The sequence below is a fragment of the Globicephala melas genome, chromosome 4, assembly GCF_963455315.2.
Source record: "Globicephala melas chromosome 4, mGloMel1.2, whole genome shotgun sequence".
Taxonomy (NCBI): domain Eukaryota; kingdom Metazoa; phylum Chordata; class Mammalia; order Artiodactyla; family Delphinidae; genus Globicephala; species Globicephala melas.
The window spans coordinates 143,956,017-143,979,822 of NC_083317.1; the positions used below are offsets into that span (position 1 = coordinate 143,956,017).

Below are 23,806 nucleotides of genomic sequence, written 5' to 3' on the forward strand. Positions count from 1 at the left end.
CCAATCCCTTGAGAGCCTGAATAGAACAAAAAGGTGGAAGAATAGAGAATTTGTCCTTTCTCCTCCTGAGTGCTTGAGCAGGGACTTCCATCTTCTCCTGCCCCCGACCCGGGCTCCTAGTTCTCAGGCCTCCAGACACTGAGTAGAATCCACGCCATCAGTTGTCCAGCTCCCAGGCCTTTGAACTACAGCACTGGCTCTTCTGGACCTCCGGCTTGCAGACGGGAGAGGGTGGGACTTCCCAGCGTCCACGATGATGTGAGCCAGTACCTAACAATAATCTCATTCTGTACATCTGTATCTACAATATATTTGTGTCTGCACCTTGTATATCTCCTATTGGTTCTGTTTCTCTGGAGACCCCGACTTAAAGCTCCTCCCCTTGTTACCCTGCCATCTCTTTCCAATTTTCTTTTTGATCAGTTTCTAAGGCCTGAGTAGCAGTTAAAGTTTCTTCCATCCCTCCCTCTCCTCTTCCCTTCCTTTCTCCCTTCATTCTTGCTTTGTCTTTCTTTTCCCTTCATCTTTTATCTCTCATCTAGAATAAGCCCGGTGATACCAGATTTCTAGTCCTTTCTCTCACACCACTCTTGGAGTCTGGGGGGAAGCTAAACTGTTTGGGATTCTTTAATGGACTAATTCTCTTAATAATAATTCTCCCCCTTTCATTACTGTACTTAAAATGGTAATGCTATTAGTGCTGAGCGCAGGTTGTCGTTTTTTATGAAAAAGGAACAGGAACGGGGCAGAGAAGAGGGCTCTTGAAGGCCCCCTTGCTCTGGGTACCACTGTCGAGTTTTCCTTGAGGACCAGACTTCCAGCTTCCAAATCTACCCAAAATAAGGGTGCAAAGCCAGAATAAGTCTCTGGAGAAGCCCCATGTGTTCTCCCCTGGCAAACAATCATCAGTTCCTCTGGTGCTTAGTAATAGCTGAAGCTCTGGAGAATACAGAAGAGGATTAGGGCTCACTACCAATAAAACTGTGAGGTGACTTCCATTCGGTGCTTAGAGTTTGAGTCCAGTGATGCCTTGGGAAGTTGAAACCGGAAGCCTGGACAACAGCTGTATAATTAAAATGGCTACATGGGCAGGGGTGGTCCCTCCGTCTCTGATACACAGCAGTCATGAATGGGAGTGTTCAGCATCCCAGTGGCTCTCCTTCTGAACTGACTCATCCATTACTGGGGTAATGATTTTCCGTCGGAGCAACAGCAGAGCCAAAGGCCTATTACACAGGCAACATAAAGTTAAAAAGACATTATGAATAAAACGTTGGCTCTGGCAGGCTTTTGCCAACTCTTCTCCAGAGAAGATTGCCTGATGCCGACACGTGTTTATTACACTTAATAATGTTTACATAAGTCTTCCTTGAGCTCATTAGAGCTGTCAGATCAGAAGTAGATGTGCTCCCCCCTCGGTTTATCTTTAAAGACTTCGCAGTCAATAAAGCAAGATGAATGGCATCCAGGGCACAGACAACGTACTGTCTCCGGCTTTGCAAACACTGAGAAGTTAAACCCGTCGGTCCGGGTTGGGCTCCTTCCTGGGTCTTAGTCCTGCATCTGATCAGTCCCTTCGTTCTTGAGCAAGAGAGCAGTGCTTCTCCAACGTTAAGGGGCTTGGAATCACCACAAGAGCTTGTTAAAATACTGCTACCTTCATCCCCGGTGATTCTGCATCAGTGGATCTGGGGTGGGGCTGAGGAACATGAATTTCTAGCAAGCTCTCAGGTGCTCTTCAAGTGCATTGGCCCTTACTCACCCTGTTCTAGGGGTCATTTGCCATCATATCGTTTGTTGGGGTCAGGGGTGCCCCCTTGACAATTCGGGGCATCCTGGCCTATGGCATGCAACAGCAGCAGCAGCGGCGGCCACGCAGCGACGGCCGCAGCAACTGGACAGCAGCGGGAGGAGCAGCAGCCGCGGGGGTTGCCGCGGCTCGCGGGCAAACCCTCCTGGGCTCGTGTGGGTCCGCGCGGGGGCTCGGCCTGCGTGGAGGGGCGGGGCCTGGGGATGGGGGCGGGGCCTGGCGCACGGGGGCGGGGCGCGGCGCGCGGGGCTCGCACTGTCTGCTCTTCGAGGCGGCGGCAGGGGTTGAGGGCACGGCCAGCGGGCGGCGCGCCGCGGAGTCCCCGGCAGTCCGCCGAAAGGTAAAGCCAGGAGAGCGCGCTGGCGGGTCTTCTTGCCTGGCAGCCGCATTAAGCCGCGGAGCGTCCGGACCCCAAACTAGGTTTGGGCGCCCAGGGCATTTGCCTAGCATCCAGGGACCGGCTGCTGAGCTGGGGGTTTGCATGTACGGCGCCGCCGGGACCCGGGCGGGGGGTTCGGGGTCTGCAGCTGGAGCCTGCGGCCATCCCGGGACATCCGGACTCGGAGACAACTTTGTGCAGCGGTCCTACTCTAAGTTCCCTTTATTGCTATTGTCTTAGCGCCTCCGGTCCGACAGTCTTCCCGGACTCCAGCTTTGTTCTCACCAGGCCAAACCCGCGGTCCCCTAGGGCTTGAACCCGGGAATCGCTGGCAAGTTGCACCTGCCTGCCGGGTCCTCCCAGGCTCCCTTCTCGGCCCTGCGAGGTCCAGCACGGTCCTATGCGCACCAAGGCTGGGCACCTCGAGACCTGGCACCCACGGGGCGAGCGGTTTTCGCCAGTTTCCCTGTGGTTCGGGATCAAGGGCAGAGGCGTCAGACCTCCGGGATGCGCGTGATTTGAGGCTGGAGAGAGGGCAAGAAAAAGTTTGGAAGCTCGGCTAGTGCTCGGGAGCCGGCAGCGCCCGGCTGCCCATGGCACGAGTTGGAGAGAGTGTTACGGGCTTGTCGCCGGGCAGAGGGACTCTGGGTACCTAGACGCCAGGTGCAGAGAGGGAACCTGCAGGGCAGAGAATCCAAGCTTGGACTATCAGCAGAGATGGGATGCTTGTTGTGTGCACTCATTGGCAAGAAAAGGTTGTGTGTTATTGCAAAGAAGATGGGCGAAAAAGAGAGAGGAAGAGGGAGGGACTAGGGATACACACACACACACACACACACACACACACACACAATTGCATTGTACCCAGTGTACACTTTTTCTCTCTCCAGATATTTTGGGAAACCTATGCACGGGATGCCTTCTTGTACCCGAACTCCCAGAGGTGGGGGTGGAGGTGGGGGAAGGGATAAGTTTTCCCCAGTGCTGAAGCTCGTTTTGAAAGCGAACAGGTGACAGAAGCCTTCTTGGTGTGTGTGTGTGTGTGTGTGTGTGTGTGTGTGTGTGTGTGCGCGCGCGCGCGCGCGCGCGCAGCGGCGAGTGATGCTGGGCCGCCCGCGGAACCTCCTCGCCTCCGGTCCACCGTCCCTCTTCCCGCTTCCAGCTCGTGACAGCGGTGTGAGTTTTCCTGCCACTCCTGGCCTGAGGCTGGCAGGCGAGAGGCGAAGTGATGGTCGCGGAGTGGAGCAGACAAAGGGTGCATTTGGACGACCCTCCGAGGGCGAGGCGGCTGGTGTGTGTGTGTGTGTGTGTGTGTGTGTGTGTGTGTGTGTGTGTGTGTGTGTGTGTGTGTGTGTGTGTGTGTGTGTGTGTGTGTGTGTGTGTGTGTGTGTGTGTGTGTGTGTGTGTGTGTGTGTGGAGGGGCTCCCTTTCCTGCCAGCTAGGGAGAAAGCATTGGTAGCAGAGGGATGAGGTAGAAGTGGGAGAAAGGTGAGGTGGGGCAGAGGGGAAGAAACCTTGCGGGAGGAAGAAGAGAGCAGAGATTGAAAACCACCTTGCATGATTGGCTGTAAAATTATAAGTTAATTTTAAAAAGAGTTGGGGGCGGGTGCTGAACTAAAATTTTAGAGGATAGGGACGCAATTAGTTTGATTAATAAAGGTATTTTAACGAGTGATGTTAAAATCTGAAACCTTCGCCCAAGTTTATTCCTTGTTTTAGATAATCTGCTTTGACATATCTTTCCAGCACCTACTCCGGAAGTATCTTTTCACTGTCTTAAAGAAGTAAAAGACATATATACACAAATAAAATGCAGCTAAAATGAAGTTTAAATGAAGCTTTGGGCAGGATTAAATGGCTTGTGTAACTGCTGAATGTTGCTAAAATACTGTCAGGACTATAAAATAGCCAGACAAAAATAAAGGAAAAAAATAATTGTAACAAGAAAACGAAGGCTTTACAAGAACTTCAGTAATGAACACATAACAATTGGTGGTATGATGCAGTAATTATTTTCGTATTTACGCCATTAACGATTGTCTTTTAACGTTAATGTCCTGATGTTTTATTCCTTGTCATTTGCAGGCAAAAGCGCATCTGAGACTGCATCAGGGAGTAATTTGGTTATATAAAGTCATGAATAGAAAACACTAAACCATGCTCAGAACTCTGACAACACAGAGCCTGAAACATAACAACCTCATTTGCTGTTTATTATCTGTCTTTATAATTCTGTTTACCATCATTTGCATAAATGAATAGCTAAATTGTATAGTGTATCCCTTTTAGGAAAATAAATACTTGATGCTTATAGAGAGACTGGGAGGGAGAGGAGGGCTAGCAGGTAATTCTTACATCAAGCACGAAAAAGATTTTTTAAAAACTTTGTGGGATTAGAAGCCTTCTGGAAATAATCAGAATGTAAATTCAGCCTACTTTAGGCATCCTTAATTTATTTAACTTGGTTCAAGTACTTTTTAACTATATATGTAATTCGTGAGTGGGCAGATTCTAAACTGCTTTCCTAGCTAATCTTAACAAACCAAACCAAACCAAAGTAGTCTATCTTACATCATAAAGCAATTTTTGTTAACATGAAAAACTCTTTTTTTTTTTCCTATTCAGACTTTCAAAGGGTAAATTTTCTGAAATGAAGGAAGAGGTTTTTTCTGAAGGAAGCTCAAAACAAAATTCTTTCAGCAGAAATTTAAATTAATAACATTTCAAGACAAACATCAGAGGTCACACATTTTAAAACTATTGTTAATTATTTTAACCATCGGATCTTTGCTAAAATTGTCTAACTCATATGATAAAGGGAACAACTAATAACTGTATTAAAAGAGCTCTGAAGTAACTTGCCAGCCAAACAGCTGAGCAAAACATGTAGTGGTTGGGGGGGAATCAGTCAATCCCATGAATGTTTAAAAAAATCTATTCATTCTTGCCAGGCACACAAAATATCATGATGACTGAATGCACCATTTCCTGCCCATACAAATATGCTGGTCTCATGTGGAACAGCACAGTGAAATCAGTATTACCTGAGAATGGATTCCATGTGGGAGTAAGAACCTTGTATGTATTTTAAGTGCAGGGGGGAAAAAAAGAATAAGTGACAAGCAAGCTGTTCATTATAGTGGAGGCTGATGTAAGATTGTGTAAGATCAGGGCAAGTTCTTACAGTTTCGCTGGTTACAAACTTGGGAAATGTAATCGTGTGAATAAAGTACATTTTGAATACAGGTTTATTTATTATGTTCATTCTTAAAGTCACTACTCCTGTTATCACTTTTATATTCCAAACGTTATCTCTATATTTCTATTGTTGTTTATATCATTGTTCTGTAGGAAAGTTGTCTATTTTTCTTTTTTTTAAAGGCTAAAATCTGACTTCTGGTTAAATGATTTATTTCTGTGACATACATTTACTAAGTACCCATTATTAACTACCAGATACTGCACTAGGTGCTAGGGATTCAAGGATGAGTTAGACTCAGTCCTTGTACTTAGAAAGTGAGGGAGACAGTTATGTGGATAAACAAGTGCAATAGAACGTAATCCGTGGCAGTCTGTCCTAAGGCTCTGGAATGACATAGATTGGGTTCAACTTTCAGCTCTGCCTCTTACTAGCTGTGAGACCTTGATCCAATTTGTTAACCTTTCCGAGCGTCAGTTTTCTTTTCTGGTCAGTGGGGGAAATAATACCATTCAGATCACAGAGTTGTAAAGATGACATGTTAACATATTTTAATGTCTTACATCTTAAAAACAAACCCTGGATCCCATACTTCTGAGCACCCCTCACGTCATTTCTCTGCTCCATGCCACCGTCAGATTTCTGAGGATGCTGTATCTTCACATCCTCTCTCCTTTACTGTTCATCCTACACTTGTGTGGCTTCTGCCCCTACCACTTATGGAAACAACGTCTGTTGAGATCAGCAGTGACCTCTGTGTGGTCAGACCCAGGGACCTACATGCTTCCTCAACTTCTTGGAGCATTTGAAAGGGTTGATTGGTCCCTTTTAATTCATAAGCTATTCTCTCTTGGCATCAATGACTTGGGTGGCTTCTGTGACACTAGACATCTCCAGTTTTCCTCATTAGGCTTTTATTATTTCTCAGCTGGCTCCTCATTCATTATTTGTCTCTAAATGAAGGTTGGATCTTTTTTCCAACCTTGTGGCTCCATCCTAGCCCTCTTATAGCTCCATCCCACACCCAGATGAAGGTCCACCACTACAGAAAGTAAGTTTAAGTAATCACCATTTGGAATGGTCTGCTTTTTCTCTTGGCCAACAGAGTACATTTAATCAAAGGCTAATCTAGACATATAATTAAGAGACTGAGTATCAAGCATGCTAAATGTTGGCATACAGAAATTTTGACAAATAGTAGAAACTGAAAGCACAGTAACCAGAGTGAGGTGTACCGTCGGGGCCGGCCCCAGGACCATTGGCTTTCCCGTCGCCCCCCTTTGGTCTGGGAGGCTGCGTTCTTAGCACTGGGAGCACCCTTGAGTTCACTTCACTTTGCAATTGCCACATTTGCCGCATTTGCGAGTTGCAAGGATTTACTTCAAGAAGGTAGCAGTGACGTCCATGTAACTGTGTCAGCAAGACTCGGTGCCGTTATTGGAACTGGAAGATCAAGCACAGTCTCAGCTTCAGTTTTCTGAAGATAGAGACATTTTCTTTCACTAAAGAGGCACAGAAATGCAAGAATGGGTTCCATTGTAAGCATTCTCTGTATTCTCTGGCACCCTGCTGGTGCTGACCCTGGCTTTTCCCTGGGATGACAGCGGGCTGTAGACTCAGCCTCTTAGTGGTCCCCATTTCTCCCTGTCTTGTTCTCTCTTCCTCTTCCTTCCTTCCACTCTTTAGTTCCTTCCTTCCCCTTCTTCAGGGCTTCCTTTTTATTTCTTCAGGTTCTCTTATTCCTTTCCTTCCTTTCTCCCCTTCTCCTGTCCCTCATCCTTTTTATTGTCTTCTTTCATCCTTCTTACATAAGCAGAAACAAAATAGAAAGATCTACGTGAGCTTCTGCCCAGCTGTTACCACCATCAGAGGATTGAGTCTACCACATGGCCTCTGCCTTTACTACTTGGTGGTCTTTGCATCCATCACTTGAAACTTGAAGAACCTTAAAATTCTTGCCTCAGTTTTCCCTGTGTCAACAAATAAACATAGAAGAGGTGGAAGCAAGGGATTAGAAAAATTGGTTTGTGGATCCATGCTCTAGAACGACATTTTCCAAGGAGTCTTTACCACCAGGTGATATATATAAAGGTGGCCTCCCTGCTTCCTGAGCTTGGGTACTGTTGATGTCCGTCTTCGCAGTGATGATGACAATTAGAATAATGGTTTAAATGATGAAAACTAATATTTATGGAGTGCTTGCTACGTGCCAGATTCTGTGCTACACGTTTGATACATGTTTTATTTATTCCTCACGCCCAGTGGGCCCATATTAGAGGTGAGGAAACGGACCAAACGAGATTCAATTGCTTGAGCAAAGGTTACGGGACTCAAAGTATGGGAGTAGCAACTCAGCTCTTCTTAGCTGCCGTGCTCCATCCTGCAGCGACACTGGGGTTCTTTGACTACGTTCATATTGATGGTGAGCCGCAGGAATGCCCTGAAGCCATAGTATCTGATCTAATAACACTGCAAAGTAATGACGGGTGGGGAGACTGGCATTCATTGGCCTGTGGGCTCAACTTGTAGAGGAGGTCAGCTGGGTACATCTTAGCATGAGAGCCTTTATAGGAAAGCGTGGTAAGGGCAGCTCATCATTGTCTCTCTGTCTCTCCAGTGTGTCTACTGGGGAAGCCTGAAAACTAGGGGTGTTTTCAGGTGGGGTGACCTAAGCACCACAACTTTGGAAGAGCCTTAAGAGACTTCAGTGGCTTCTTGCTCTTCTTTCTAAGGCAATGCACTGTTTAATTTTTGGGAAAAAAAAACATGCTGTAGTTTGTCTTCAGTGGGAATGAATGGAACAAAACACTGGGTTGGAGCAGAGGAGAAGCAGGATGGCCTTGTGTGGGTGAAATGAGCCTTGGCCAAGGGATAAGCACAGAGGGACCTCCTCTTCTGCAGGCGGGGGTGGTATCTCTGATTCTTAGCAGAGGCAATGCCCAGGAGGCCGTGGATGCTGTACATGGGGAACTGCATGTGAAGGAGACGGCAGCTGGCAGTCAGTGCTGACTGTCTTAGAAGGGCTTCCAAGATGTATCCTGTGCTCTGACAAAGTTCCTTCCAGAGCCTAGTTGGAGCTGTATGAGGACATGGGCAGTCAAAAACAGGAGTCTTCCAACAGCTCCCTGACTGGTGACCTTGTTTCTACCTTTGCCTCACAAGATGGGCCTCATTCAGATGTTAATCAGAATAAGAAACTTCCCGAGTGATGGGCCACCCACGGCTTCCCACCTCTCTCTCTTCCTAAAACCCCAAGACCTTGCAGGTCCCTAGGAGGCTCTGCGTGCTCTGCCCCTGGTTATCCTTCTGACCTCCTCCACTGGCCTTCTTTGTTGAATAAATGAATGACTCTTGAGTGAACCAGGGATCGTCCAAGGTGCTCAATAGTGTCTTTTTAACAAATAAAGAAGGAGAGACTTCCTGTTTCAATGGTGACACTAGAGAAATGAAGGTTAGAAACGAAAGGCATAGGGACAGTTTAGTGAGTGGAAGAATGAGGGTAAATGCAGTCTTTCAGAACTGCTGGATGCTAACCTAGAATTGTCATCATCTATTTGTTCATTCATTTAACAAGAATTTATTGAGAATCTACCATGTACCAGGCACCAGTCTAAAGGCTGGCTGTCCATCAATGAACAAGCAGGCAAAGTCACTGGCCTCTTGTGGCTGACATTCTATTCGGAGAAATATATTACAACAAAGTAGACAAAATGATAATTTCAGGTAACAGTACATCCTATGAAGAAAACTTCACTGAGTTGCAGAAGGATAGGTTTAATTGCAGATCCCACTCCTTCCTGGTTTTAAACGCTGTCCCCCTTTCTCCTGTGCTGAAAATGGTACTGATCTCAAAGATGAGTACGGTTTAAACAGTCTCGCATAGTGTGAATATATCGTCTTGTCTTCCTTAAGGTTTTTCCACTAGGCAAATAAGGCTTACTTTACAGATATTATTTGAAAAACAAACAGTTTGGCAAAAGAAGGCCCCAGAGTGGTGACTTCTGTGAATCTGTTCCTTATTTAATCTTAAAACTCTAGTGAATGTTTCACGGATACAAATGGCAATTTTAGGATTGTTTTGATAACCAATTTAATAAAGAAGTAAAACGTGGAGTAGAAGCTTTTTCTTGCCTTCACACATTAATACATCCAACAATATAGTTACAAGAGATCATTCTGAAAAATTTAAATTGAAGAGGTTCAATTTCCATGTGATTCATCATTACTTACTTAATTTTCTCAGTACCAATTTTGGCCCCTTTATTTTCTGGTTAGCGTTAATTTGTTATGGCAGTGATAGAAAATAAATACAGGCTCCAAATCAATAGAATTAGCTTAGAAACATAAATGATTAACAGCAAAGTTAATGGTTAACAACAAAGAAATAATGATTGCTATGGATGAAGCATTCAGAGCCTTTCTGATACTACCCACTGGGGTTACTAGTGACCATGGGGCCTGGATTCATTTTCTATCATTGCCTTAATAAATTGACACAAACTAGGAGGCTTAAAGCATTACAAATTTATTATCTCACAGCCTCCGTAGGTGAGAAGTCCAGGCAGGTCTGGCTGGATACTCTGCTTAGGGTCTCACAAGGCCCAAAATCAAGGGATGGCCAACCTGAGCTTTCATTGGAAGTTCTGAGAAATAATTTGCTTCCAGGCTCATTCGTGTTGTTGGGAGAATTCATTTCCATGTGGTTGTGAGACTGAGGCCCTCACTTCCTTGTTGGCTGTCAACTGGGGATCATTCTCCACTTCCCGAGGCGTTTCTTGGCTCGTGGACCCTCCCATCTTCCAAACCAGCACCAGTGGGCTCCGTCCTCCTCATGCATCGGATCTCTCTGACCTCGTTTCCCCACATCGTTCCTGCCTCCAGCCAGAGAAAGTGCTCTGCTTCAGAAGGGCCCCTGTGCTTAGACTGGGCTCGCCCAGATAATCCAAGATAACTCCCTATTTTAAGGTCAACTGATGAGTAATCTTTTTTTTTCAATTTAAAAAAATTGAAGTATTGTTAATTTACAATGTTGTGTTAGCTTCAAGTGCACAGCGAAGTGGTTTAGTTATACGTGTATATATATATATACACACACACACATATATATGTATATATATTATTTTCAGTCTTTTCCATTATAGGTTATTACAAGATATTGTGTACACCTGTAGTTCCCTGTGCTCTACAGTAATCTTGATTACATCTGCAAAATCCCTTTTCCCAAGTAAGGTAACATAATCACAGGAAGGACATCAGAGAGTGGGAGATATGGGGGCACACATTTTGTCTACCTGAGAAATAGCCTTGTCAACTGAGACAGACCAGATAACCTGACATGGAGATGGATTTGAAACCTATACACTTTCGGTGAAGGAGGAAGTGGTGTTCTTTAAGTATATCTTCTGTCCGAGCCATTGCAGATTAAAGACACCCTCGGTGTTAAAACAACAAAACAGAACTCGCTTATTTAGTAATGTGAGATGTGGCCGTTGAAGAACAAACTTAAGTAAACGAGGAAACGCTTTTGTCCTGTGGTAGAATGCGTCTGGATCAGAAGGCAGGCAGCAGGATGTGTGAGAACTCGAGAGAAGGCAGCCCAGCTCCAGGTACTTGCTTTGCTCTGGAGCAGTTTCAGCCTCTTAATGGCAAATGTCTGACTTGAAATGATGGTTTAGAAATCTGGATTCTTCTGTGAGCCTGGAACTCTGTGGAAAATCTCCAGGGTTTTTTTTCAATGTCAAGTAAATCAAAATTAAAAATAATGGGAGCACCAAAACTTAATATATTTGGTGCCAAATTTGGCTCGTGGGCTGCCAGTTTATGTTTGAGTATTTAGTATGATAGAAAATACTTGAATTTTCTATCGAACGTTGAGGAATACTCGAGGAACTGGCTTGGACAAAAGATGTCAAAGTACTCCAATACAGTAAGACTAGGAAATGTTTGGCTTTGGCTTCCAGATGTGCGAGTGTGCCTTAACGACGTACTTTTGTTTTCTTTGCCAAGCAAACAAACAAAAAACCAAGGAAGATAATTAAAGCTCTAATGCTATTTCCTGAAGGTTTAACCTTACACAGGTGTTTAGAATGCCACTTTTTCTTGGGTGGTACTCAAGTTTGCACAAGCAAAAGGGACCAGGGAAAAGTGTGATGAATTATCCACGGAATTGGAAAGAGTGTGAAGGAACAGTTTGGATAATCCAAGCGTAGCTCCCAATCTGCAGTAAATGACATTTGTCTTCAGAGATTGGGAGAATGTCCTTTAAAAACACTGATTTAAAAGAATAATTTATTTTACAATGTATCAGAGTGCACAAGGAGGCCCAGAAAGCTTGTTCTGCAGATTGAGTTTGAGGTTCATAAGGTTTTTATCATTGTCTTCCACTGCATGGAAGCAGGGGTGAAAAGATGGTGTGGTTAAGAGAATAGCTCTGAGTCAGACTAATTGAACTTTGAATTAGGGCTCTGACACTCACCAGATGTGTGACCCTTGGCAAGGTTATTTAACTTCTCTGAGACTCAGTTTCCTTACCTGCAAAATGGGATCACTAACACCTAACTCAGTGGTGGTTGTGAAGATTAAATGGACAGATGGGCTTAAAGCACTCGGGTTCTTATTACATGATTCTAGATTGGGACACCCAGCATTTTATCAACCACCATCACTTCTCATGCTGTGGATTTAAAACTGACAGAACGTGGAACTGCCCGTATCAGACCAGTGTTTATCTGTTCCTTATTAAGTGAAGCAGTGAGGACATAAAGGAATGGTATAGTTAGAATTTGAACCCTGGGTTGAAGCTTCATCTCTTCTTGGCCTGTTGCTGCCTTAGTTGAGGTGGATGGAATTCCAGAAATCCCCAGCATGGAATGTTGCTTTTGGAATTTTGTGCCTAAGGACCTGGATCCAAGCATCGCTTTTACAACATTCCAGCCTAGCTGTAGGAATATGGGAAAGACACACTGTATGAGCTCTAGATTTCCTTTGTATGAAATACAAAACCAAGGTTTCTTACTCACAATGGGTTTGAAAGGATTGCTTGAGACAACATATATAAATACTATTTATGGATTTGGAATCTGAATGGTTAGCATGTGCTCCTATACCTACTGGGCCATTTTCTTTGGTCTGGCATGAGTAAGAGAAAAGCAAAATGTGAAAATGACTTGAAGCACAAATGTGAAGATGACACCCAGCACAGCCACTAGTGAATCACTTAATAAATATTTATTGAGCATCTATCCGGTTTCAGCTATACGAAGTGTCCAGGATAAAAACAAAACACACACATACCAATGACACAGCGCCTAACCTCTTGGAAGTCAGGTTCTAGCTGGGAAGATAAACATCGTAATGCACTGTGATACACGCGCTGATTCAGGTTCTTCAAAGTATTGGGCTGGCCAAAAAGTTTGTTCGGAAAACCTGAATGAACTTTTTGGCCAACTCAATAGTTTGGAGAGCAATGGGGCAGTAGATTCCAGGAAGACATTTTAAATGAAAACCATTACAGTATTTTCCCTTGAGGTCAGTATCCAGGAGATGCTCTAAAAGATGGAAAACACTCAGCCAAACAAAAACAGATGTTCACCTATTGCTTTCTTAAACTTTACTTATTGTATATTCAAGTGAGCAATTCCATGGGTATTTCCCCAGTTTTTCCATTTAGGGTCATCTTTCTAAAAATATTACATAAGATTTCAAAATACAATTAGAAAAAAAGAAATTTACCTGCCATAGCCCTAGAGATGACATCAACATTGATTGTATACAAAAAGATATGCACAAACCCAGCTCTTCGGCCACAGCACATGGCTACGTGCTTGTAATTGGTCAGAACTGATGCCTAGGTGAGGGTTACCATAACCTTCTCAAACTGCTATCGTGAGTCAGAAAGTCCTTACTTAATTTAAGATATTCCAGGGCTTCCCTGGTGGCGCAGTGGTTAAGAATCCACCTGCAATGCAGGGGACACAGGGAAGATCCCTGGTCAGGGAAGATCCCACATGCCGCAGAGCAACTAAGTCCACGCTCCACAACTACTGAGCCTGCGCTCTAGAGCCCGCAAGCCACAACTACTGAGCCCATGAGCCACAACTACTGAAGCCCACGCACGTAGGGCCTGTGCTCCACAACAAGAGAAGCCACAACAATGAGAAGCCCATGCACTGCAACGAAGCCCACTCACCACAACTAGAGAAAGACCGTGCACAGCAACAAAGACCCAATACAGCCAAAAATAAAAACAAATTAATTTTTTTTAAAAAAAAAATATTTCAGAAGGTGTGTTGCAGTTTTGATGACGTATGAAATACCATAAAGTATTTTAGTAAGGTCAAGCTTAGAACTAGATTTCAAAGAAAAAATATCAAATTTATAGTAACGCCTTAAATCAAAATTAAATACTATTGTGTCTTCACCTTTTAGATGAGTAGAGAAATTAGACCAACAGCAGGCAAGTTAATTACATAATTCTAATACTACTAGTCTTTTATAATATAACAAAGAATAACTAATAAAATAATTTACTATCAATGAGATGATTAACAAACATTTTATAGTTTTATAACTTAATGATAATGGATTGCAATAGGTTTAGAAATAATTGAAATATAGACATTTTAGATATTTATTTATTAATGCATATTTTGGGGGGCTTTATATCTGTTGCCTTTTATATTATTACATGGAGCTACTACAAATAATTATACGTGAAAGAGCTGACTGAAAAATTGTTTCTTTTGAGTTTTAATAATCTGAAGGCAGAAAGTATACTCCTGGACCCTTGTCTTTAATTGATGTCTCCTATTTTCATGCTCCAAAGGCCTAATGATGCATTAAGAGTTCTCCATTTTTGTTGGTTCGATTTTCTATTGAGCAACATTCCTGAGAGTAATAGAATGAAGTAGGGAGGGGAAAGATTGAGAACCACCCAAGACTGGCTGCAGTTATGGAAATAAGCAAATGATGGGAAATAATTCAGGTCATTTTCATTTTTAGTTCTTACCAGAGATTCATTGTATTTAGATATAAAACACGGAGACTCTCCCACTATAAATTCAAAGCTATAGTTAGATCAGCATATTAAGAACTACCTCAAAATGGAATTATTTTATCATTTTGACTTATTTCCCTTACAGAAGAAGAAATGCCAATTGGGATGCAAATAATAGAGGATTATCTTCTCTCCTTAGAAGAGTTAATGACATTAATATTATTTTGTGAGGAATTTGATCTGGGGGTTGAGAGTGATCTTATTAACACCAGACTCCCTAGGCTAATCATCTCCTGACTATGGGATCTATATTAAATCCTTTTCTATTTATATTCCTTGGCAGGCTGTTACTCATTGCTATTGTGGAGATTTTGTTAAGTAATAGTCCTCTTGAGAAATCATGGGTGCTTTCTGAGGTCACGATCTCCCGTGAGCTTAAAGAGAGGGCTATACATTCTCTCTGCAGTTAAGAATCCGCTCCGTACCCATTTTCTCTAACACATACTTGATTTGTAAGGTTTCTGACACTCCTTTCTTCCAAGAACTGAAGAATGATCTATCCCTCTTTATTTCGTGAAGTAAAATTGATTAGAGGAAACGATAAACATAATTCTTTAAGCATGAAACCCAGTATAGTTTGAGTACTTGGCTGAGCTGCCATAGCAGTCCTTATGTGTCCGTCCTCTGGAGACGTGCTGGGCTGTGCCAGAGGCCTCCTGGGAAACAGTCCTCACAGTATTGCTTTTAATGCTGGAAGGAATTTCACCCTTGGCCTTTGTTGTTATTGTTTTGCTCCGACACGACAAAAATCCATCACCTTCCAGATATTGATACCTGTACATTGCTGTCAGGTCATTGCCAGAAGGGGAAAACCTACCCGTTCGGTGTTGTTGCTGTCCTTTAACATCCATATAGAGGCTTTAATGATAGCTGTGGTTTTAAAAAATTGGATTAATTGAGCAGCGCTGGCGAGCAGAGAGCCACATATTAGATTTTACTGGGCTTCGAGGGCCACCTGAAAGGCAACTCCCATTTTGAAATCTGTGGACTTGAAGCCATCTATTTTGAGACAGAAGTCAGCCTAAATGGATGAGGGGACAGTATAGGAGGGTAAGTAAAACGTGGATTTTAAAAGATATCTAGACTTCGTTTCAAATCTTACCTTTACTACTAACTAGCTGTGGGGCTGGAGACAGGTTACTCCGTCACTCTGAATTTACGCTTTCTCACCTGGGAAAGGGATGTAACGGCACCTACCCATGAGAATTTGTTGAATTAGATCAGCAGGGTACCTGGCGTCATACAAAGTGAGTTCCCTACACTCATTTCCTTATGGACCCATGTAGATTTGTATCAAATATATCCCCCCTACCTGCCCGCACAACAGCCAACTCCACTATCAGAGCAGCATGAAAACCAGGTAAGCCTCTCACTCCTCTAGGTCGGGTCCTCAGATGAACGGCATTGGCGTCACCTGGGAGCTGGTGAGAAAGGCAGCGTCTTGGGCTGGACCCCAGACCTGCGGATTCAGAGGTTGCATTTGAACCAGGTGACTGTGTGCACGTCGAAGTTTGAGGAGTGCTGGCGTTTCTCTCCTGACCAAGTCCATCCCCTTTGCTCTGCGTTGTTGGTGTCTTTTCGGTGTTTCTTTGCCACTCACCTGTTGTTGGGTGATGCTGGGGGGAGGGACACCTGTACGTGGTGCCGAGGAGTGCAGCTCACGTCCCTACACGTCCAGAGAACAGCCCTCAGCTCCGGGCCTGGCACGAGGAGAGCCTCAATAAATGTTTATGGAGTGAAATGGAGCTGCCAACAGGCAGACAAGCAGACTCTCCCATCTGTTCTGCAGACACACGGCAGACCTCGATGGGCCTGGAGAGAGATGGATGTGCCCAAGGTCTTTGCCAGGAGGCATTACCCATGCCCGGCGGGGAGGAGGGCCTTGCCCACTGCCGCTCCTGCAGGGAGATCTGTGGAGCTTCGGGGAGCCTGGCAGATGGGTGCAACCAGAGCAAGAGCCAGGGAGCGCCCTCTCTTCCTTCCGTGCCCTGCCTGGCAAAGGCGGGTGCCACCATGCTTCAGGGAGCAGTTTTCTTATGGTGACTGTCTTTCTTGCTCGTAAGGGACAGAGGAACGTGCTCAATGGCAGTACACCAGTGTCGTATTTTTCCACATCTGTGCCTGACTGGCCTGCGTCTCAACTCTATTCTCTATTGGTGTCGAATTTCCAATTTGCTGGTTCACAGGCTGGCACAGGGTATGGGTGTGGGGACAGCGCAGCGGGAACGGGAAGCTGATATTGCCCCGAGGACGATGCAGTGGTGGGCAGAGCTTGCTGCCTTGGGCTCCGGGAGAAACAGGAAACTAGGATCCTAAAGGTTCGGGGAATGAATTGTATTGCATGATCTCAGGCCAATCAAATGTGTCACTTTCCTAATCTGTAAAATCGTGATAAATATACTTAAGCCAAGCTCCATCAACCTATACCCAGAGTATATTTCAGTGAAGTTCACTCCAAGGTCTCTGGACCCTAGAAACCCAGAACCTGCCTCCCCAGTGGGTCAGTGCCATAAAGCTCCTCTTCCCCTTGCTCTCAAGGCCAGTCTCGGCAACACTGTCAAGTCAGGAGACATCCTGCCTCACTCTCTGGCTCTGCTCTCGCCTAAAGAATCTGCTGAACTCGGAATGGCCAAGTTGTTCTCTTCAGCAAACTCCTCCTGCATCCTTGCTGTACCATCTCCTCCTGGTCTGCTATCCCTCAGTCAAAACTCTTGTTTACCGACCTGGCCGATCTCAGCTGGGAGTCAGGAGGAAAACAGTCAGATGAGCACACATACAAAGTAGAATCTCCCCTAATTCTTGGAAGGACATTTTTTCTTTCTAGATGGAATCTTTATTTATGGAAACATACAACAATCTGAGTGACATTTAAAGTGGCATGCAGAATGAAGCAACTGACAAAGGATTAATCTCCAAAATTTACAAGCAGCTCAGGCAGCTCAATATCAAAAAAACAACGCAATCCAAGAATGGGCAGAAGAAACAGACATTTCTCCAAAGAAGATATACAGGTTGCCAACAAACACATGAAACGATGCTCAACATCATTGATCATTAGAGAAATGCAAATCAAAACTACAACGAGATATCATCTCACACCGGTCAGAATGGCCGTCATCAAAAAATCTAGAAACAATAAATGCTGGAGAGGGTGTGGAGAAAAGGGAACACTCTTGCACTGTTGGTGGGAATGTAAATTGATACAGACACTATGGAGAACAGTATGGAGGTTCCTTAAAAAACTAGAAATGGAACTACCATATGACCCAGCAATCCCACTACTGGGCATATACCCTGAGAGAGCCATAATTCAAAAAGAGTCATGTAGCACAATGTTCATTGCAGCTCTATTCACAATAGCCAGGACATGGAAGCAACCTAAGTGTCCACCAACAGATGAATGGATAAAGAAGATGTGGCACATATATACAATGGAATATTACTCAGCCATAAAAAGAAACGAAATTGAGTTATTTGTAGTGAGGTGGATGGACCTGGAGTCTGTCATACAGAGTGAAGTAAGTCAGAGAAAAACAAATACTGTATGCTAACACATATATATGGAATCTGAAAAATAAGCAAAAAAATGGTCATGAAGGACCTAGGGGCAAGACAGGAATAAAGATGCAAACCTACTAGAGAATGGACTTGAGGATGCAGAGAGGGGGAAGGGTAAGCTGGGACAAAGTGAGAGAGTGGCATGGACATATATATACTACCAAACGTAAAATAGATAGCTGGTGGGAAGCAGCCGCATAGCACAGGGAGATCAGCTCGGTGCTTTGTGACCACCTAGAGGGGTGGGATAGGGAGGGTGGGAGGGAGGGAGACGTAAGAGAGAAGAGATATGGGGATCTATGTATATGTATAGCTGATTCACTTTGTTATAAAGCAGAAACTAACACACCACTGTAAAGCAGTTATACTCCAATACAGATGTTAAATAAATATAATAAAATAAATCCTAAAAATAAATAAATAAACTGGCATGCAGCAGATTTTGGGGTAAAGGAGATATTGATCAGTGTAATGGTTTGGCTAAAAGCAGCTGCCAATGTAGCAGACAGCCTCCCACATTTCAGTGACTTAATCAATGAAACTTGATGTAAATGTAGGTAACGGGAATGACGACATGCCCGGACTGGGAGGAACAGTAGTGAGAAGGGCGGCTCCAGGCAGTCACTCAGGAACCCAGGCTGCCAAAGGTCTGCTGTCTTCCACGCCTGCTTTCCTAGGGTGCTCTGGGTATTGGCATCCAACTGGCAGATGGGGCAAGAGAGAGAGGATCGTGGCTGGCAGGTATTTATGGGGTGAAGCTAGAGGAGGTATGCATGCCTTCTGTTCACCTTTGCCTGTAAAAAGCAAATCCCATGGCCAAGTTTAACTGCAAAGGAGCTGGGAACTACAGCCTAGCTGGGTGCCAGGTTTGGTGATTCATCATTGCTCCTGTCCACGTAGGAACTGCCCTGTTCCCTTTTCCTCTTTTCTCCTGCAACTCCTCAGAGAGGTTTGGCATTCCCTCCCCATCTTGAACGGCAGCTCTCTGCAGTGAAAAGCGCCCCTCCACCCACCTGAAGAACAAGAATAGAACCTTGGCATGCCTCATTTTAATGGTTGCCAACAATTAAGCCAGTCTCAATTTCCTGTATTTCACAAGGATGTTTTGAGAATTAATAAATTATTTTAGGTGATTATCATTCCTCTTACCATCGTCTTCGTCCTGTGCTTTTACAGTTTACACAGTGTAGGCACAGACTTAACACAAAACCTCCTCGGTGAGAGGCAGAGCGCTTTTTACTATCCTACCCACCACAGGAAGAAGCTGAGATGCACACAAGTTAAAAGACACATTCTGTAGAGTGCAGCAGGCTTCCGCCTGCAATATACTTTCCGATAGTATAATTTTTTAAAACCTAGTATGCAAAGATATGACAAAAATGATGGTTTAACTTTTTTTATTAGTGCGCCGACTCTGGAATCTGCCTGCTGGATGACTTTGGGCAAGTTACTCAGCCACTCTGTGTCTCAAATCCCCTAATCTGTAAAATGGGACTAATCGTAGTAGTTACCTCCTGGGTCGTTGTCTGGAGTAAATAAAATAATGGATGTTAAGTCTTTAGTACAATATCTGGAACATAACATGCGCCCCGTAAATATTAGCTATTACTTTCTTTTTCAATTCCAGGAGAATTGGTATCTAGTTCAGGGAATCCAAAGAAGAAGTTACAGGGTGTGTAGCCTTCTGTTACTGAAAAAGTGAAGTGAAGGTAGAAAATGTGACAGCAATATTATCTATTTGCAGAAGGGAGTATGCTGCTTTTCGGTAGGTTGACTGGGTTGGAATCAAATTTTCCCAGGAGCCACAGCGAATAAATGCTGCCCCTCATTGGGAAGGTGCAGGAACTCTTGCAAAGGGCAGGGATTCCGAGGTCTGGCCTCGGGCACTGGTTCTGTCCAGATGTCCTTAGTGGGCTGGGAGGGGGGCTTCTGCTGAGTGGCTGCTTCCTGGAGGGGCCAGAAGACCTTATGTCCCCCGAGCCAGTGCAAATACTCCTTCACTGGCAGCGACAGAGCTTTCTGTTCTTGGCGTTGCAGGTAAGGTGTTTTATCCACGCTGACGGATGAATCTGTGTAGCTGTGAGAAAACAAACTTTCTTCTTCTGAGGTTAAAATCAAAATAAACAAATGAACAAAGGAAGAGAAGGGTATAGAATACTGGTTCCGAGGAGGTAAAGCAGTTGTAGTTACATTGAGGAGGCAGATTTACCAACCTCTGAACAGTCCCTGTATCAGTGCTCCTCAGACCTTACTGTGCAAGTCAGTCGCCAGGGGATCTTGGTAAAATACAGATCCTGACAAAGCAGGTCTGGGTGGGGCCTGAGAACATGCATTTCTAACAAGCTCCCATGTGATTTGGATGCTGCGGGTCTGGGACCACACTTTGAGTAGCAAAATACTACATTGCTTCATTGTTGTGCTTTTGTTTTGTGTTTTTGAGAAAAGTACATGGCATAAAGGCAGCCGTTTCTCCCAGAACGAGAAGCTGGGACCCTTTAGAACAGCAGTTCACGAAGTGTGAGCCCAGCAAGTCAGCCTCTGCATGACCTGGGATTGGAGCGTGTTATACAAAATACTGTGCCCCCATCCACCGCCGCCCGGACCTCCTCAATCAGAGTGTGGGAGGGTGGGACCCAGCAGTCTGTGTTTACAGGCCCTGCAGGTGATTCTGACGGAGCTAACGTTTGAGAACCGTTGCACTAGAGCTGCAGACTCTGGCTTCGAAAGTTCTGGTGAGGATGTAACCAATGCTACAGAACGGCTCTGGGCTCCCGGAGCAGGTCTCCTGGTCTCCTTCTAGTCAAACTGGATTCCTTGGGCTGTGATGTCCTGGAGTGAAAGGATTGGGTGTGGAGGTAGATGGTTCTTCAAAGGCTTAGCTGTTCCTCTCCCACCCTTGTTCTGCTTTCCTTATGTGGGGACCACGCAATACCAAATGTGTCTCCAAATTGAAACCTGGGAAATTGTTTCAGGGTGCGGTGATTCCTCAGCAGCTGTGAGTCTCAGATCTCCCTGTCGAGAACTTCCTTTGGCTGTGGTATTGGGATAAATAGGGTGACCAGCTGTCCAGATTCCCTGAATGGTTTTCCACAGCACGGGACTTGCAGTGCTTATACCAGGCCCTGGACTGTTGGTCACCCTAATTGCAGGCTATTGACGGTCCAGATGTAAAGTGTGAATCACCAAGAGATCTTGTTAGAATGCAAGCTCTGATTTAGTCCTCTAGGTTGGAACTGGAACGTCTGCATTTCCAACAAGCCCCCAGGTGATGTCCTGCTGCTGATCTGTGGACCACACTTGGGTAGCAAGGCAGTATGTCACCCTTGGGATTCAGAGCTGGCCTGTGTGCAGGTAAATCGGGGTGCCCCATAGCCACTTACACTGCAGGTGGGCTGCTTGGCCTTACCAAATTCAGAGAGAATTTCAGGGCCATCTCCAAGGCTTTGGGATTGTGGGTTTTGCCTACAAATATAAAGTACTAACAAATCCTACACTTCTGGGCTTTAGATTTTTTACCCATCAAATCCAAATACTCTTTAAAAAAAATTGTTCTTCACAAGGACAGGGGACTGCTGTTGACCCAAGAATAGAACATTCGCAAGCCTATTATTGATCTCGGTTCGTGTTTGAGTACCACTTAATACTTTTCCTTGTTTGGGCTGAGCATCTGCATATGACCCTGGATGGTGTGTCTGTCATTTCTGGTCTTGTCTCTGCCTCGCAAATGGTACATTTGTCCTTGGGTTTACAGCTGTGCTCGACTGCAGGATCTTTTGCTTTGTGCAGTGTTTCTGCTTTTCAGCATAATGAGTTTTGCTTTATCCATAGCCTGCTTTACTAATTGCAACACAACAGCACATTCTGTAGCCCATCTGTTTCCATGATTGATTGTCTTTTACTTCAGGGTGTCCTAGAGAGTTACTTTAAAAAGAAAGTCAGGCTTCAGTGTAACCTTTAAGATCATCATAAATTGTGTTTACACGTTGTGACCAGCCAAAACACAAGAAGAAAGTTATTTGATGTTGAGAATGTGATTTCTCCTTACTCCCCACTCTGGACAGGCATGCACTGAGCTCTATTGCCTTGTGACGTCCCCCTCATTCTGTTTGCATCCCCCATGGTCAGTCTTCCTGGCTACGTGCCTTTTCTGCTCATGGACAAAGAGAGAGTGGTCACGTCTGTGGCAGAGCTTTGAACTCACTCTCAAGAAGCTGCTGGTCATAGGAGTTTCTGATAATGTATAAAGTTGTCTGCATGAAGAGTTAGTTCTCACTGTTCACGGTAGTTATTGTCTATAAAGACACCTCAAACTCTGAGCTAGCAAAAGCTGAACATTTGCCCCTAGAGAATGTACAGGGTTGGGCTCCTGGTCACAACATTTTTGTCAGCCGATTAATGCATCACCTTGTGTTATGTGTGTTTCTGTTTAAAGACACCTTGCTTAATATATATTGTTGACTCATTCACACTGGCCTCATGACCAGCAGCCTTGCACCCCATGCCTGAAGGCAGCTTATCTAACACATGTGTTTGCTGCGTGATGCTCAGCACAGCCTTTGTGCATTTCGGATTGCTAGACAGCACTACAGCACTGTGCTTGGGAGCCACTTTAAACAGCGACATCAACAAAAAGCACACCCAAAAATGTGAAAATTGTGGCACTAAAAAAAAACCCACAAAGAGGACATTTGTTTACCATACGAGAGCTGAAATAAGAAGGCAGAGTGTTGCCTTGTTCAGCCCCCAGTGATGTGTGCATAGGGTGACTCACATTTTTCATGGCTTTGGGCATTTTCACCAATAACTGTGAAAGTGCCGTAAGTATTGATTTGGGGGTTACAAATACATTTTAGTTTATTTTAAAATTTCAGAAATATGGACTCTACAAATAATGAAGATTGTCTATACATTGTTTTATGACCATACTCTTCTTTTTCTTTTTTAAAGTTTTATTGAAGTATAGTTGATTTACAATCTTGTGTTCATTTCTGCTGTACATCCAAGTAGCTCAGTTATACATATATATATATACTTTTTCATATTCTTTTCCATTATGGTTCACCACAGGATATTGAATATAGTTCCCTGTGCTATACAGTAGGACCTTGTTCTTTATCATTCTATATGTAATAGTTTGCATCTGCTAATCCCAAACTCCCAATCCATCCTTCCCCCACCCCCCTTCCCCCTTGGCAACCACAAGTCTGTTTTCTATGTCTGTGAGTCTGTTTCTGTTTCATAGATAAGTTCATTTGTGTCGTAATTTAGATTCCACACAGAAGTGATGTCATATGGTATTTGTATATGACCATACCCTTGATCGCTGGCTCTGCTTAGTCTATGAAAGGACAAGGAGTCATTGATTCTGTTCACATAGAGGGGTAAAGGCATTTGCTTCAGCCATTGCACAACTGCTGGGAGCATGATGGTAGAGGTCTGCCTTTCATATGAATGGAGACATATCATCACCTTGGCAACACCTTCTCGTATACCAGTATCCAGAGCCCTCATTTATGAGCAGACATGGCAGCAGGCTTTTGTTGGATACCATGTACAAGGCATTAAGCTCAACGCATGAATCCCTGTGTTTCAAGGATCTCGCAATCTCCATGAGAAAGGAGGCTCAGATACATCATAGTAAACATTAAGTGCTTAATGGGTGGTACAGACAGTAGGTGCTAGAGAATTTCAAACTCACCATTGGCTAGTTTTTCTTTCCCATTAGACTGCAAATTCCATGTCTGTCTTTTTACCGTTATGTCCCAGTGCCTAGCATATAATGGGAACTCAAAAAGCATTTTTGGA

General features: G+C 44.3%; 1 protein-coding gene across 2 annotated transcripts in view; it reads left to right on the plus strand.

The window, feature by feature from the left end:
* The first annotated feature begins 2,064 nt into the window (after positions 1-2,064).
* Positions 2,065-23,806, plus strand: part of RARB (retinoic acid receptor beta) — a 782,786-nt gene continuing 761,044 nt past the window's right edge. The window contains exon 1 of one of the 2 annotated variants that reach the window (XM_060298661.2): positions 2,065-2,150. The gene's annotated coding sequence lies outside the window, so the exon portion shown is untranslated. The remainder of the gene's footprint in view (positions 2,151-23,806) is intronic. The other variant, XM_060298662.2, reaches the window with a different exon arrangement.